This window comes from Hyperolius riggenbachi, chromosome 11, assembly GCF_040937935.1.
Source record: "Hyperolius riggenbachi isolate aHypRig1 chromosome 11, aHypRig1.pri, whole genome shotgun sequence".
NCBI lineage: Eukaryota > Metazoa > Chordata > Amphibia > Anura > Hyperoliidae > Hyperolius > Hyperolius riggenbachi.
The window spans coordinates 105,922,220-105,938,173 of record NC_090656.1 but is presented as its reverse complement, the minus strand read 5'-3'; positions in this window follow the sequence as shown (position 1 = coordinate 105,938,173).

Here is a 15,954-nt window from a genome sequence, read left to right as displayed (position 1 = left end):
ATGATATTTACACTTGTATTAAGCATAGTAATACAATGGTAGATTTTACAGATATTTTACTGCAATTATACCTAACTGTAGGCTCACACACAGTGTCGTAGCTAAGGAGTTGTGGGCCCCGATGCAAGTTTTACAATGGGGCCCTCCAAGCACTCTATACATAGCAATTGATACTGCGCACCAAAACCTGCCAATGGCAACTACAGTGTCAGAGGTACAAGAAGGGGATAGGGAACAGTTAGTAGTAATTACCACTACTCAGAGTACCTATAGAAGTGATTATTATGAGCACAGGACCAATAGAGAGCTAATACTGTAGTTGAGGGAAGGCCCTCCTGGGCCCCTCTGGCCCAAGGGCCCCAATGCGGTGGCTACCTCTGCAACCCCTATTGCTACGCCCCTGCTCACACAGATCTCTCCCTATACCTAACCTCTAGATCCCCAATTTGTTTAATACATAATTTAATAAATTGTATATGTTAAATATATTGTGCTGTAACTATACCTAACCTTACTATCACACAGAACCCTCCCTGTACCTATCCCTAACCCCTAGAACCCCCTGGTGGTGCCTAACCCTAACCACCCCCCTGGAGGTGTATATTGTGCTGCAACTATACCTAACCCTACTCTCACACAGAACTCTCCCTGTACCTATCCCTAACCCCTAGACCCCCCTGGTGGTGCCTAACCCTAACCACCCTCTGGTGGTGTATATTGTACTGTAACTATACCTAACCCTACTCTCACACAGAACCCTCCCTGTACCTATCCCTAACCCCTAGACCCCCCTGGTGGTGCCTAACCCTAACCACCCCCTGGTGGTGTATATTGTACTGTAACTAAAACTAACCCTACTCTCACACAGAACCCTCCCTGTACCTATTCCTAACCCCTAGACCCCCCCCCCTGGTGGTGCCTAACCCTAACCATCCCCTGGTTGTGCCTAACCCTAACCACCCCCCTGGTGGTGCCTAACCCTACCCACCCCCTGGTGGTGCCTAACCCTAACCACTTCCCTGGTGGTGCCTAACCCTAACCACCCCCCTGGTGGTGTCTAACCCTAACCATCCCCTTGGTGGTGCCTAACCCTAACCATCCACACTGCACAAACACAATGTCAAGCAGAAAGTCCAGGTTGGCACACCGATTCAATGCAAGATGCTTCAATTTATTCAGCACAATGAACATTGCATTGCATTGAACACTGCACAAACACCCTTACACACATATAAACAATAATGTATTTAATCCTTAAAATACTTCACTATAAATAACATGAATAGAATAATTTATATATTTGTAACAGAATAAATAGCCTTAAAATCACGTACACATTAATAATCTTATAAATAGAAAAAGGTGTATATATGTATATATATATATATATATATATATATATATATATATATATATATATATATATATATATATATATACATATATATATATATATATATATATATATATATATATATATATATATTAGAATAAATAGCCTTACAATCACGTACGCATTACAATTCTTAAAATAACGGTAATATTAAAATAAAAGCAATATATTAGTAAGTTGATAAAACTATAATCGACGCATTATAAGTGTAAAAAACAAAGTTAATACCAAAAGGGATGAATTTTTAATAGAATAAGGTTGAAAACGACATTTAAGCATTACGTATGAAGACGAATTTTTAATTACAAAATAAGTGTAAACGAAAATGTACTTGTTACAGTCCTTTAAGCGAAATTTTAAAAATAAGTAAAAGCTCCTATAAGCGAAATTTAAAATTGAAAAATAAGTGTAACACAAAGTCAAAACGAACTTGTAAACGATATTTGTTATAAACCTTATTCTGCAAACGAAAACGTTTGTTAACACGATCCCTGCAACCGCTATTTCTCGGGCGCCCGTTTTTCCTGTTGGGCGCCCAATAGCCGATATTTTGCATTGCAGTCTATGGCAGCGCCTTTTTTGTCCACAAGCCATGTGCGCCCTTTTTTACTGGCCCGGGTCTTGGAGAAGATTGTTAAATCTATTAACCTCCTTAACAGTATGCCGACACTGTGTCGGGCATACCGCTTTCTGGCCCCAAGAGTCCCCCTTGCATAATTAATGTGATCCCATGCCTGTAAAACTTTTAGCTAGCACTAGGCAAGACAAGTGTCCAGCTCCCCCCGATAGCCTGTGATCCCCCCGATCCCCCTGTTTATACATTACCCAGCCAGGATCCAGCGATCGTGGAGCCTCCCAGCACAGCTCTGGTCTCTCAATGGGGAGGATTGGGTTTGCGCATGACGTCATTTGTGGTCCTCCCCATAGTGAAGACCAGAGCTGTGCGGGGAGTCTGCGCCGATCGCTGGATCCAGGCTGGGTAGTGTATAAACGGGGGAGCGGCGGGGAGCGGGGGTGCCGGACACTTGAGCTGGCTAGCCTAGTGCTAGACATTTGTTTTACAGGCATGGGATCACATTAATTTTACATGGGGACACAAACTGGGAAAACCTCCTGAGCGGCGTAATGCTCAGGAGGTTAATAATGTACTGTAACAACAAATTGGGCTGACACTAAATGATGTTACTGGTCAGGTCTTGGAGACTTCATGGAGAAGCATGTGATTTGTTTGATCAGCTGATAGATTTGCAAAACTCTGATTACCTCCTGCTTTAGCACATGACACACGCTGATGCCTCTATTCCATGCGGTTCTGCCAAGCAAAGCATCCAGGCAGAACCTACTGGTTTCCCAGGATCATACTCTATACACAAGTACTATTTGTCTTACCTCTAATTAGATGACCTCAATATCAGGGAACATGCTATGCAAATGAGATATATAGGTTTATTTGTTTACCAATTATGGGATACAAGCCATCAGTGTAATTGTGCCCTTTGAGGCAGGAAAAAAGCCACTCCTGAAGAAGTGAACTATGTAATGCTTTATCAAACAAATGACAGCGCTCATAGGCTGCAGAGGAATTGTAGACCAACAGAGGCATGCAGAGCTCCACAGGGGCTAAATACATGCCTTGAATGTAAATCAGATGCAAATCATGTACTAGTCCTAATCTAGAATTTGAATGCAAATTGATGCACATGGATGCAGCTAGCCATAAGTATACTAAGGCCCGGTTCACATTAGCAGTGGCTATCCGGAATCGCCGTGCCGGAGCCGCACCGCATGCGGAACGGACGAAACGGACGCACGGCATAGCAATGTAAGTCTATGCCACCGTTCACATGCGTCCGTTTCGTCCGGACCGGAGCCGGACCGGATCCGGACTCCGGCGTCCGTTCCAACATGCGCTATTTTTTGGTCCGGCTCCTCCGGCAGCCGTATCCGGGGCGGAGCCGGACTGCACCATCCGGCCAATACAAATCAATGAGAACCGGATAGCGCACAACACACTGGCTAAAAATCCGGATGTTCTACCCCACTTCCTATGAGGATTGTTGCGGCGATATTGGATCGGGGACACATGGGCAAGCATTTTGGAGTGGAGCAGCACGAGCTGGAGATGTTGGCAGCATGTTGGAGGTGGAGGTGAGTGCTAAACAGCGGAGGGCCTGATTCCACAGGTCCCCCTTCTGCTGACCTCCCAGACCCCAACATTTTTTTTGTTTTTTACGTAACTTTTGCCAAACGGATCCGGATCGCATCCTGATGAACACCTGATGCAACCTGACCGGATCCGGATCGGATCCGGATCAGAACCGTACGGTTCCGATCCGGATCCGGTCCGGATCCGGTCAGGTCATCCGGTCCGTTTGGCAGACAACCGCAAGTGTGAACGGGGCCTTACATGAGTTTTGTACAGCAGGAGACATTGGCAGCGCTTCCAAACAGAGGCTGCACCCAAATTGACTACCTGCAATAGATGTGCAGAGCTCCACAATGTGTATGTAATGCTTTATGTTCACAAAATGCGTTGAGAATCAAGCAAAATCTCTGCCAACCTGCATCTATTAATACAAAAGTGTATACGGACACTATCTTCCTACCATGATCCCACTTTATCCCCTATAGTGGATGGCCATACTTTGAGAGAAAATTCTGTTTGAGGGCTGCCCATTTGGAGAAGCAATCAAGAGTATTACTGTATAAGAATTATTAATATTGCACGTGATCTATGATACTGTGATGGCTATGCAAGCAATCGTCTTTTGTGTACGTCTTTTGTGTATTGAATTATTTTAACATATGATGTAATTTCTTAATATAAAAAAAATACTTTTAATCGACCATTAGATGACCTTTTCCGATCGCAAAGCCTCATTTTGGAATTAAAAAAAAAATCCAAAAACGGAAATCGTTTTTCGGAAATCAGAATTCTGCAACTCTGTCATTTTAGCCCAACCACAGAACTGGAAAACACTAGACCAATCGGAGGATGCCGAATTTTTCTGCACATTTTTTTTATTTTAGACCAATTACAAGACATTCTCTGATGCAAAAAATGACTGATAAAATATTGGAAAATCGGAAAAACTGAAAAACGTAAATCGCAATTTCCTCGGATCCAGCATTTCTGACCATCCCTACTAATGTATATGAAGTGCAATTGACCTAAAACATTTGAAAAGGTCTGGATGGGTTGCGAAGAGAAAATTGATCTTTACCTTGATACATCGTAAACAAACATGGAGGAAAAACTTATTCTGCTATAGCTAATATCTTTACTTCCCTCATTGCTGCCTTGTCTTTCTTCTTGTATACTCCTATATAGAAACACAGCAACTATCATAAATGCGGGAAATACAACAATATGCCACTAAGTGCTATGTTATGACAAGTGTTGGGAACACAAGGGTTTATTACTATCTGCCCTTCACAGTCCATGACAACCACCCCATCTCCCCCGTAGTGTTGGGCGAACACCTAGATGTTCGGGTTCGCGAACGTTCGCCGAACATGGCCGTGATGTTCGGGTGTTCGCGCCGAACTCCGAACATAATGGAAGTCAATGGGGACCCGAACTTTCTTGCTTTGTAAAGCTTCCTTACATGCTACATACCCCAAATTAGCAGGGTATGTGCACCTTGGGAGTGGGTACAAGAGGAAAAAAAATATTTGAAAAAGAGCTTATAGTTTTTGAGAAAATTGATTGTAAAGTTTCAAAGGAAAAACTGTCTTTTAAATGTGGAAAATGTCATGTTTCTTTGCACAGGTAACATGCTTTTTGTCGCCATGCAGTCATAAATGTAATACAGAGAAGAGGTTCCAGGAAAAGGGACCGGTAACGCTAACCCAGCAGCAGCAGCACACGTGATGGAACAGGAGCAGGCGCAGGAGGAGAAGGCCACGCTTTCAGGTGCAACTCAGGCCTTGCATGAGGACAAAAAAATGTGTGCGCAAAGCAATGCAATGAGTAGTTTTCAGGACACAATGGGCTATTTGGAGGAGCTATTCCCACCCCCACAATCTTCTACCTGTGAAAGGTCAATGGAACAGCCACAAATGTTGTGCCCGGATTCACAACCTTTTTCTGTGGAAAATGCACCTCGCACTGAAATGCAAGGCGAGGCCGAGGATGAACATGACGTCAACAACTCAACATGACGCAAAATGGGGGCGGAACAGAAAGCTGCTTTCAATGTTTTGAAGGCCTTAATTGCCTCCGGTGGCCAGTTAGATGCATCATTCATCACACCCAAATCCCAGAGCAATGTGTGCAGGAATTTGAATCGCAGGAGGTGTACCGAGATCATCTGGACAAGTGACCAAGTGACCAAGTGACAAGTGACCAAGTGAAAAGTGACAAAGTGACCAGTGACAAAGTGACAAAGTGACAAAATGACAAAGTGACAAAATGACAAAGTGACAAGTGACAAAGTGACAAGTGACAAGTGACAAAGTGACAAGTGACAAAGTGACAAAATGACAAAGTGACAAGTGACAAAGTGACAAGTGACAAGTGACAAGTGACAAAGTGACAAGTGACAAAATGACAAAGTGACAAAGTGACCAGTGACAAAGTGACAACTGAGAGGTTGTTCTGGGGAGCTCCACTGCACTCAGTCGCATATGAGGAGAGGTCTCGTCGGGACTGCTGATCCTCCTCAGCTTGCTCAAAGCCTTGAGGGTTCCTGAAGATCCTCTGCTTGGAGTTCGCCGGGGTTCAGCTTGGTGTCGGGGTCGGCGGTGTCCTCCTCACTCCAACGTGGCAGATCTTCTGTTGAAGGAAAAAAAAAAAACATTGTTAAAAGTCCAGTACCGCTTCTGAAGGACTCACCAAGAGATGCAGGAGCGCTTTAATCTAGCGCACCATCGCTCGCTGGGTGATGTCCCTCCCTACGCGCTGGAATTCTACGCTGCACATGCTAGCACGCTTTTGCGCAGTGCCGAGGCGCATTCCAGCAGCTAGCTACCAAGCTTCTGTGGATCTGATTGGGCCACCATGTTGGATCTCTGCCAAGTCCTCCAAAATTTTGAGCAATCCACGTTGCGTGACTGAGCAGTGACAACTCTACAGTCAGCATTACAATACCACTGCTGTGTTTACTGAAGAAATCAATGTTGAAGATGGAAACCGCTGGCATGATGCAAGTGGGGGATTCTGAAGATGAAAACGATCAGCGTGATGATACCAACATCAGGCAACCTGCCTCAGGAAACGCTGGTCCCAGCTATGACAAAGAACAGGACGAGGAACAGCTGGAGTTGGAGCAGGAATTGGATGCCCCCACTGCCGAGGGACAGAGCGGTGCACGTTGGACTTCCACAATTTATCGGGAATGGACAGCAGAAGAGGAAGAAAGTGATGCTGGTGACGAATATGGTGCATCACAACAATCACAACGCTCACAAGAACATGAAGACAGAGGAGTCTGGCAGGACTCTCTGGCACACATGGCTCAATTCATGCTAGACTGCATTGAACGCGGCCCGCGCATTATTCACTATTCATTATTATTCATTATTCTGGAATCTGGACAACACCAATTACTGGGTTTATACCCAGTTTATACAAACACAATGTTAAAAAACTGATTGAAGAAAGTGTCAGACAGGTCAAAAATGGAACAATTCCAGCAGGCCCTTGAGGATGGAGACTTTAGAGAGGAGATTGACATCCTCCTCCTTCTCTAGCCAGTTGTACGCCGACAGACTGACTTCAGCAAACCCAGGAGGACCAGGAGGGCAGCAAAGAACACAAGCTGCTGCTAGTGCCGAAAAGGGAATGGTATTGGCAGTGTCCTTGGAGTGGGAACATTTTCTGACACCCATGCAGCAGCCCACAGAACAGCAATCGGGCAGTTCCACGTCCTCCAACACCAATCGCCTAGAGAAGATGGTCAAGGTCCAGGACTACATGTCAGATGGCGTAGCTGTGTTGAACAATCCATCTGCAGACAGACGGTGAGTGTGACAGGCAGCACAGAAGGACCATGGCAACTCACTCATAGTACCACAGTTTGATAGTGCTGCCCAAAAAATTATATGGATCCGTGGACCCGGGCACTGCGGGCAGTACTGGGAAGTGGGAACGCAGATTTTAGTACCTAAACACACGATACAACATGTTTTCCGGGGTCGGACTCTGAGGCACATACAGATGGTCCCAATCATCATCCTCATCATACAACTCTTCTCCTGAGTCTGACCCACCCACCACCTCTGCCACCCCAACATCCCCAGACACAGACCCCTCATCGTTCTCAACATTAACTTGGGATGCTGGCCTGAGCCAGACCTCCTCCTCCACATCAGGCCCCATCATCTCCTCAATGGCAGCCCTCATTAATCACTCTGGCGACGGACCGATGGACACAACGTTCTCCTCCGGGGAGGGCTGCTGCTGACCACTGGCTGCTGGGGTGGATGTTATAGCTTGCGTGGGGCGTTGGCTGTTGCTGTTGTTGGGAGTGCTGCTCACAGCGGAGGTCTCTGAGGAACTCATGGTGAGCTCATATAGTGGTTGGCGGTGAGTGGAGTATTACTGATCCCAGCAATATACACACTGACTGGCAATGCTATATAGTCAGGCTAAGCCGTGTACACAGAGTGTCAGAAAACACAATGCTATATATAGCGTGGCTGAGCGAGGTGCACAGTGGCAGTACACACAATGCTATATAGCCAGGCTAAGCCGTGTACACAGAGTGGCAGTAAACACAATGCTATATATAGTGTGGCTGAGCGAGGTACACAGTGGCAGTAAACAATGCTATATATAGTGTGGCTGAGCGAGCGGTGTACTACTGTTCCCAGCAGCGACACACAATGACTGGGGGGGACCCTGGCTAGCGTGGCTGGAGAGCGAACTACCCTGCCTGTCTACCCAAAGCTAAACCCACAGACAAATGGCGGAGATATGACGTGGTTCAGGTATTTATTTACCCGAACCACGTGACCGTTCGCCCAATCAGAGCGCGTTCGGGTCCGAACCACGTGACCCGTTCGGCCAATCACAGCGCTAGCCGAACGTTCGGGGAACATTCGGCCATGCGCTCTTAGTTCGGCCATGCGCTCTTAGTTCGGCCATGTGGCCGAACGGTTTGGCCAAACACCTGATGGTGTTCGGCCGAACTCGAACATCACCCGAACAGGGTGATGTTCTGCAGAACCCGAACAGTGGCGAACACTGTTCGCCCAACACTACTCCCCCGGCAGCTGCTAGGAATTCTCTCTTATATGCACTGGTGTAACAATAGGGCCTGCAGCCCCTGCTCCCGCGGGGGGGGCCCGGGCTGGAGGGGTCGCAGCATGAGGGGAAAGCCATAGCCAGAGTCGGTGGGGAGGGGGGACAGCGCCCCCCTCCCTCACCTTGGGGCTCTCCCCTCTGCGCTCCCCTCCAGCTTAATGAGTGTCCGGGCAGCGGCAGGCAGCGACTGATACATACCTTGCGTCTTCCGTGCGCTCCAGCGTGCGTTCCTCACTCTAGTCTCTGACGCGACTTCCTGTTAGGAATGTCCCCCCTCCCCGCCGGCTGTGGCCATGGCTTTCCCCTCATGCTGCGACCCCTCCAGCCCCCCAAAACGGCCCGGGGCTGATCAATTATTTAATGAATGTGCTTTTATTACTGATTTTCCCTGTACTGCAAGATACAACCTTATCCACTGCTTTAGCTGTATGTGCCGATGTCATCAGCACATGAATAGATCAGAAATTATTAGTGTAAAGCATGAGTGCACATGCCTAAAGGCGCCTCTTGATGGAAAAGCGGCACACTCCCCTCCCCTAGTGTCTCTCGCCCTCCTTCCCCATTCAGAAATCCAAGCAGAGTGTAAATGAAAGGTTATTCACCCTGCTCTCAGTATTCCACTGATAAGATCTCCCTTCAGTTGGGGACACCAGTAGCTACCTAATACTGAAGGTACCTCTGACTACTAAATGCTAAGGGACACCTGTAGCTACCTATGACGGCAAGCGAAGTAAGGGAAAGCGGGGACAGCCAGCACACTTGCAGTGCAGGTCAGCGAATCAGCAGGGATTTGTAGGTTCATGGAGGCCGAAGTCTAGGGTGCCAGGACATCTATGCTTATAGGCTCCAGTGATGTAAATCTAGGCTTGCATAACTGTTACCCTGTGGCGGTTGTGAGAAATATTCAGGTAAAGTATTCTAGCAGATACTAGCATGGGAGGAAGCACACTAAGCACAGTGTAACAGCTTGTACTGCATATACCATATATCAAGATAACATGCTTATATCTTCAAAAGATAACTCAAGTGTATTGCTTTTTTTAATTAGGGCCCCATTTTGCTATTTAAACCACACTTAGGTTGAGGCAAACCACCACTTTAAAGAAATAAATTACTTTAAAATAACATTTTCATTCCTGTCATGCAAATATTTCCAGCAGAAATCAATGAATGAATGACATGGTGTCTGTAGATATCCTTGCAAATCCATCAGACTGCCATAAATGAGCCTACATTCCAAGTTAAGTCATTAAATAAGTGCAGAAGGGTTCAGAAATGTGTTTGTTAAGTATTGCTGAAATCATCAGACCACACACCTACACGTTTCGCTGCCCATTGCGTTAGGTTGCCGATTTCTATGTAATGCAGATGCACAACGTATAGCTATGGGAATGCATAGTGCAATTTCTGCATTGCACAGCATTGGAATGCTGGGCAACTTCTACATCACAAATAAAAATGTTGATATGTCAGTGCGCACCCACTTCCCAATCAAATACAAAGTCCTTATTGCAGGTTGGGTGGACTCCCTGCCATATACACAAATAGTCGGTTCAATCCAATTCAGATCCAACGCTACTTCAATCCACACTGGATATCCTGGTTTTCAGAGTTTTCTGGGTCTTTAGGTAGAAAAAAAACAACGTTTTGTAAGAAATAATACCTTTTAATGGCTAACTAATAGAGTTAAATGATGCAAGCTTTCTGGGATCTAGTCCCCTTCCTCAGGCATATTTCCAGATGTAAGCTGAAGTAAAACACTGATGCAGATAAATGGTAAACACGAAGATGACAGTTGTGTTGGTTACTGTTTATCCGTTAGGTGTCAGGTGATCAGCAGGCTGGAGCCAGTGAGTTAGTGCAACCATACATGAAATCCAGCAGGTTTCTGAAGATCATGAAGCCAAATCAATCATGTCAATCAGGTCAATCAAAGCTGGGTCTTTAGGGAAACCTCCACCACACCAGATCAAACCCAACTCACCAGAGTTAGACCATCAGGGTCTGATAACGCCTTGGGGGATATTCCCAGGTCACCATCAACCTTAAAGGACAACTGAAGAGAGAGGTATATGCAGGCTGCCATGTTTATTTTCTTTTGAGCAATACCAGTTGCCTGGCAGCCCTGCTGACCCTCTGCCTTTATTACTTTCAGCCATAGACCGTGAACAAGCATGCAGCAGAACAGGTGTTTCTGACATTATTGTCAGATCTGACTAGATTAGCTGCATGCTTGTTTCTGGTGTTATTCAGATACTTCTGCAGCCAAACAGACCAGCAGGGCTGTGAGGAAATTGGTATTGCTTGAAAGGAAATAAACATGGCAGCCTCCATATACCTCTCTCTTCAGTTGTCTTTTCATTATCAAACCACTTCACTTCACTGGCTCCTTACAGAATTTGAATCAGTATCCTCAAGCAGATGTAATATATCAATCCAATCCCCTCTTCAATATCTCTTATACCTCAAATAAAAAGCCTCCCATGGAATAACACCACACAAATAAGTGTAAAAAACGATTGCACTCACATATTTTGTCGTTAAAATCAGGCTCAGAGTTTTTTATATGGGCTCTTCCTTATTTCAGTGGCCACGGCTGACTCTGTCAGATCTCCTTCGGATGACCTATTGCCATGCGCACAGCCTATTTCCCCCGCCATACTGCTAGAGCTGATACCAGGTTACATGTGTCATGCTACATCTGGGATCTGCCCTACTAGTTTTGTCATCAAATGTCTCATCAGGGTCATTTATTTGACCCTGATGAGAGATACTGAAGAGGCAACTGACTAAGGTTGAGGGTGACCTGGGAATATCTCCAAGGCATTATGAGACCACTGGTGGTCCAACCATCTGGTGAGTGGCATTTGATCTAGTGTGGTGGAGATTTCCCTCCCAAAAGTTTTTGAACACTAGAATATCCAGTGTGGATTGGAGTAGCACTTGAACGGAATTGGATTGAATCAGCTTCCACCTCATGTTGCTCTGTTTCCTCATAAATAAGCTACCCACTGCCACAGAAACATCATGCCTACAGGGTATGGAAACATTTGCAGTCTAGAAGAGCACAAAAAGGTGCAATGCATAGGCCACTGTATGCGTTAAAATACATACATTAAAACAACGCATATGTGAACGGGCCTCTAATTAATGTCACCCTTTCATATATAACAGCAGAAATAGTAAAAACAATGTTTACGTATCAAACAAGCAGCTCACCGGCACTAGCCTCAGTAAGGACTTGTTCTTCAAATCTCTCATATGGATACTTAACAAGGTCAAACCAGGATCTTGATTAAGTTAAACATTAACTGATAGATAAAACTTAATATTTTTCATTACAGGTATAATTGCACTTAAAGAGGAACTCCAGTGAAAATAATGTAGTAAAAAAAGTGCTTCATTTTTACCATAATTATGTATAAATCATTTAGTCAGTGTTTGCTCATTGTAAAATATTTCCGCTCCTTGATTTACATTCTGACATTTATTACATGGTGACATTGTTACTGTGGGCAGGTTATGTAGCTGCTCCTAGCTGTTTTGGCTGTTAGAGACAGCTGTAACCAGCTATTTCCTGTCTGTGAACATTGTTACATTGTAACAAACTGCCAAAAGTACCGCGGCCCCAGAGCTTCTTGTGAGAGGGGTTCAGCACAAAATCAGTCATACAGCGCCCCCTGATGGTCTGTTTGTGAAAAGCATTATATTTCTCATGTAAGAGGGGGTATCAGCTACTGATTGGGATAAAGTTCAATTCTAGTTTGGAGTTTCTCTTTAACTGTGGATGAGCAAAACCACTTTCCCACGCACACATCTCCATCATGCATTGAAAGATTGTGCATTGCATTCTGTTAGGTATAATATTTCACATGGAAAGAGAGATGGTCAATGAAATACAAATAAGTTCTACTTGCATTCAAATTTCATGTAAATTTTATGTAGCGTGAACATGGACCAATCACAACTGACAGTAAGGTAAACTAATTCAGTCAATTTCAAGCTGCATACAATTTACATGAGATTTGAATGCAAGTAGAATATATTTGCATCTCATTGGCAAGATGAGACTGCTTCTATGTTGCAATACCTTTAATTAAAATGGCAATTAAGTAAAAGAAATCTAAGTACACGATGGTAGTCATTGCTGATAAACCGTGAAAAAAATGCAGTCACAATCGCTTTTCTGCACTGATTGTGATTCACGTTACAACCCAGATTGGATGTGTAGGGGCTAAGCACCTGGGGTTACAGGTGAGATGACAGTGGACTATATGCAATTCACTTTTTCTCCTGACTTTTCTCCTAGGTGATATTTTCATACCTTATCAATAAAATGCCTTTCAAGCCACCAGCAAGCAAGAAAATACTCAGAATAATTTTGACAGTTCTCTTTCACCTACTTTTTAGACCCACTATGTCTTTTAATTGCTTGGGACAAAAGCAAAGTATTCCCCCCGAGCTAACAACTGAATGTGAACTCTAGCCTGAAATGCAGCACTGGTTCTGGCTACTGCTGCCAGAAGCAGCCCTGGAGCACAGCAGTAGGGCAGACAGAGAGTAGCCACTCAAATCTGGCTATAACCAGATTTACAATAACTGTACTTTCTTATTTTGCCTTTTTAAAGAGACACTGAAGCGAAAAAAAATATGATATAATGAATTGTTGTTTACTATGAATAATTACTAGAAGTTTAGCAGCAAAGAAAATATTCTCATATTTTTATTTTCAGGTATATAGTGCTTTTTCTAACATTGCATCATTCGCTAATATGTGCAGATTACACAACACTCAGCATTCAAAGTGATTCTTTCAGAGCAGTCTGTAAACTAATGACCTCTCCTCTGGCAGAGAAAAAGTAAATACTTCATAAACACTTGAGATAATAAGAGTCAGATAACAGCCCTCTCCACGACTTTGAAAGTCGCAGAGCTTAATTGCTTTTTTGCATAGAGATAACAACTGGAGTTTCTTAACTCTTCCTGTACTGGAAACAATTAGACTGATGTCTCTGCTGCTAATGTTTTATTTCTTAGCTGTACTACACATACAATCATAATATCATAATTTTTTTTTTCGCTTCAGTGTCTCTTTAAGAGAGGCTGTACTTGCGACCTGTATGAAAAGTATATCATTTGCCTGCTAACGTCCTGCTGAACATTTGTATATCTCTTTCAGGGAGTTGACATAATCAGCAACCCCGTTATTAAACTTCTTGGGAAGGGAATGTCACATTCTATTCATGTCTAGTATTAAAGTGATCCATATTCTTTGGGGATTGGGAATTTACTATTATTATTTGTGAGCGATGCATATTGCTGGGGATATGGACAAATCATATATTTGAGATTTAAGATTCCCTCTAAAAGCATGGAAACACTCAATCTCCAGCAGCATGGGCAGAGCCTGAGTCCGCCCCTTAGAGCAGATACAGTATGTATAAAAGAAATACAGCATTTTCAGGAAAAAAGTTCTCCATTTACCAACATATAAGGATTGCAAGCTAGCAAGAGAACCCTTCCACACAAAGAACCAATCTCTTCCAAATCCTTAAGTATTATTTTCTTTGTTTTTTTTCCCTTTTATTTTACACTGCGGTTACCGTCTCCATAATTGTAACTTATAATAATTTTCTGTACACAGCATATTAATTATTTAAATTGCATTTACAATAAAATGACTTAAGGTTGTTTAACCACTTCAGCCTTCAGTCATTTTCACTTTATGCATCTGAGCAATTTTCACCTCCCATTCATTAGCCTATAACTTTATCACTACTTATCACAATGAACTGATCTATATCTTGTTTTTTCCACCACCAATTAGGCTTTATTTGAGGGGTACATTTTGCTAAGAGCCACTTTACTGTAAATGCATTTTAACAGGAAGAATAAGAAAAAAACGGAAAAAATTCATTATTTCTCAGTTTTCGGCCATTATAGTTTTAAAATAATACATGCCTCCATAATTAAAACTCACGTATTGTATTTGCCCATGTGTCCCGGTTATTACACCGTTAAAATTATGTCCCTATCACAATGTATGGTGACAATATTTTATTTGGAAATAAAGGTGCATTTTTTCCGTTTTGCATCTATCACTATTTACAAGTTTAAAATAAAAAAAAATAGAAATATTTCATCTTTACATTGATATTTAAAAAGTTTAGACCCTTAGGTAAATATTTACATGGTTTTTTTTTTATTGTAATGTTTTTGTTTTTTTTTTGTATTAAACATTTTATTTGGATATTTTTGGGAGGGTGGGATGTAAACCATAGTTTTATAATATAAATGTGTCTTGAGTTTTATTTTTTTCACTTTTAGTTGTAGTTTTACTTTTTGGCCACAAGATGGCGGCCATGAGTTTGTTTACATGACGTCACTCTAAGAGTAACACACGCTTAGAGCGACGCATGGGGTACGTTACAGCCAGAAAAAGCGAAGCGGGGGAGAGGAATCAGTGATCGGGCACCATAGCCCGATTCACTGATTGCCAGGCTAACGAACCGCGGCCGGGAGCGTGCGTGCACGCGCGCAATCGGCCGCTGGAGCGCACGGATGCGCACATGACCTCCTGGGCATAGTTAGTAGTTAAGGTCGATTTGAACACTGCAGAAAGAATGCTAGCTTTTCCGAAGATTTGCTACCTGAAGTATTGTATTGTCTCAGACTAGGGTGTGTTAGTTTAGAGTAGTCAGAGAAGGTTTCTCTGTCCTTATAGAGAGTTGGTGGCAGATACCTGAAATATTGTGTAGTAAAATGTTTGTGTTGCTTACACGTTCCCTCCTGGCTTGTCTGTTTGGCCAATTCCAGAGGTTTCAGCACATCGATTGCATCCTAGAGATTGGATGGTCTGTAGTCTGGTAGGCATTGAGCAGTCTAGCCACTAGGGGGCATGTGACAGTAGTGATATACAAGCATATCTTGCCTGGCCAATGTTCCACTTCTCGGACGTCAGCTATGGCCAGTGGCGGACATCAAATAAGGCTACGTGGGTGGTCAGCTGTGCGGGCAAGCTCCGTTTGCCAGGCTAGCATTGACAATGCATTCCAACACATCAAATTGTGTCTTTCTCAGTACAAGATCATCTTGAAAAAAATCTGGTAACTTCTGCACTATATGTGCCATAAGTGTATAGTCTGCTTAAAACAGCCTCATTCCCTACAGTGGTCCTTTAACCACTTAAAGAGAACCTGTACTGAGTAAAAATATTTAAAATAAACACATGAGGTAACTTCAAATGAACATTGCATAGTTACCTTGCCATCAGTTCCTCTCAGAAGCTCACCATTTTCTTCTGACAATAATC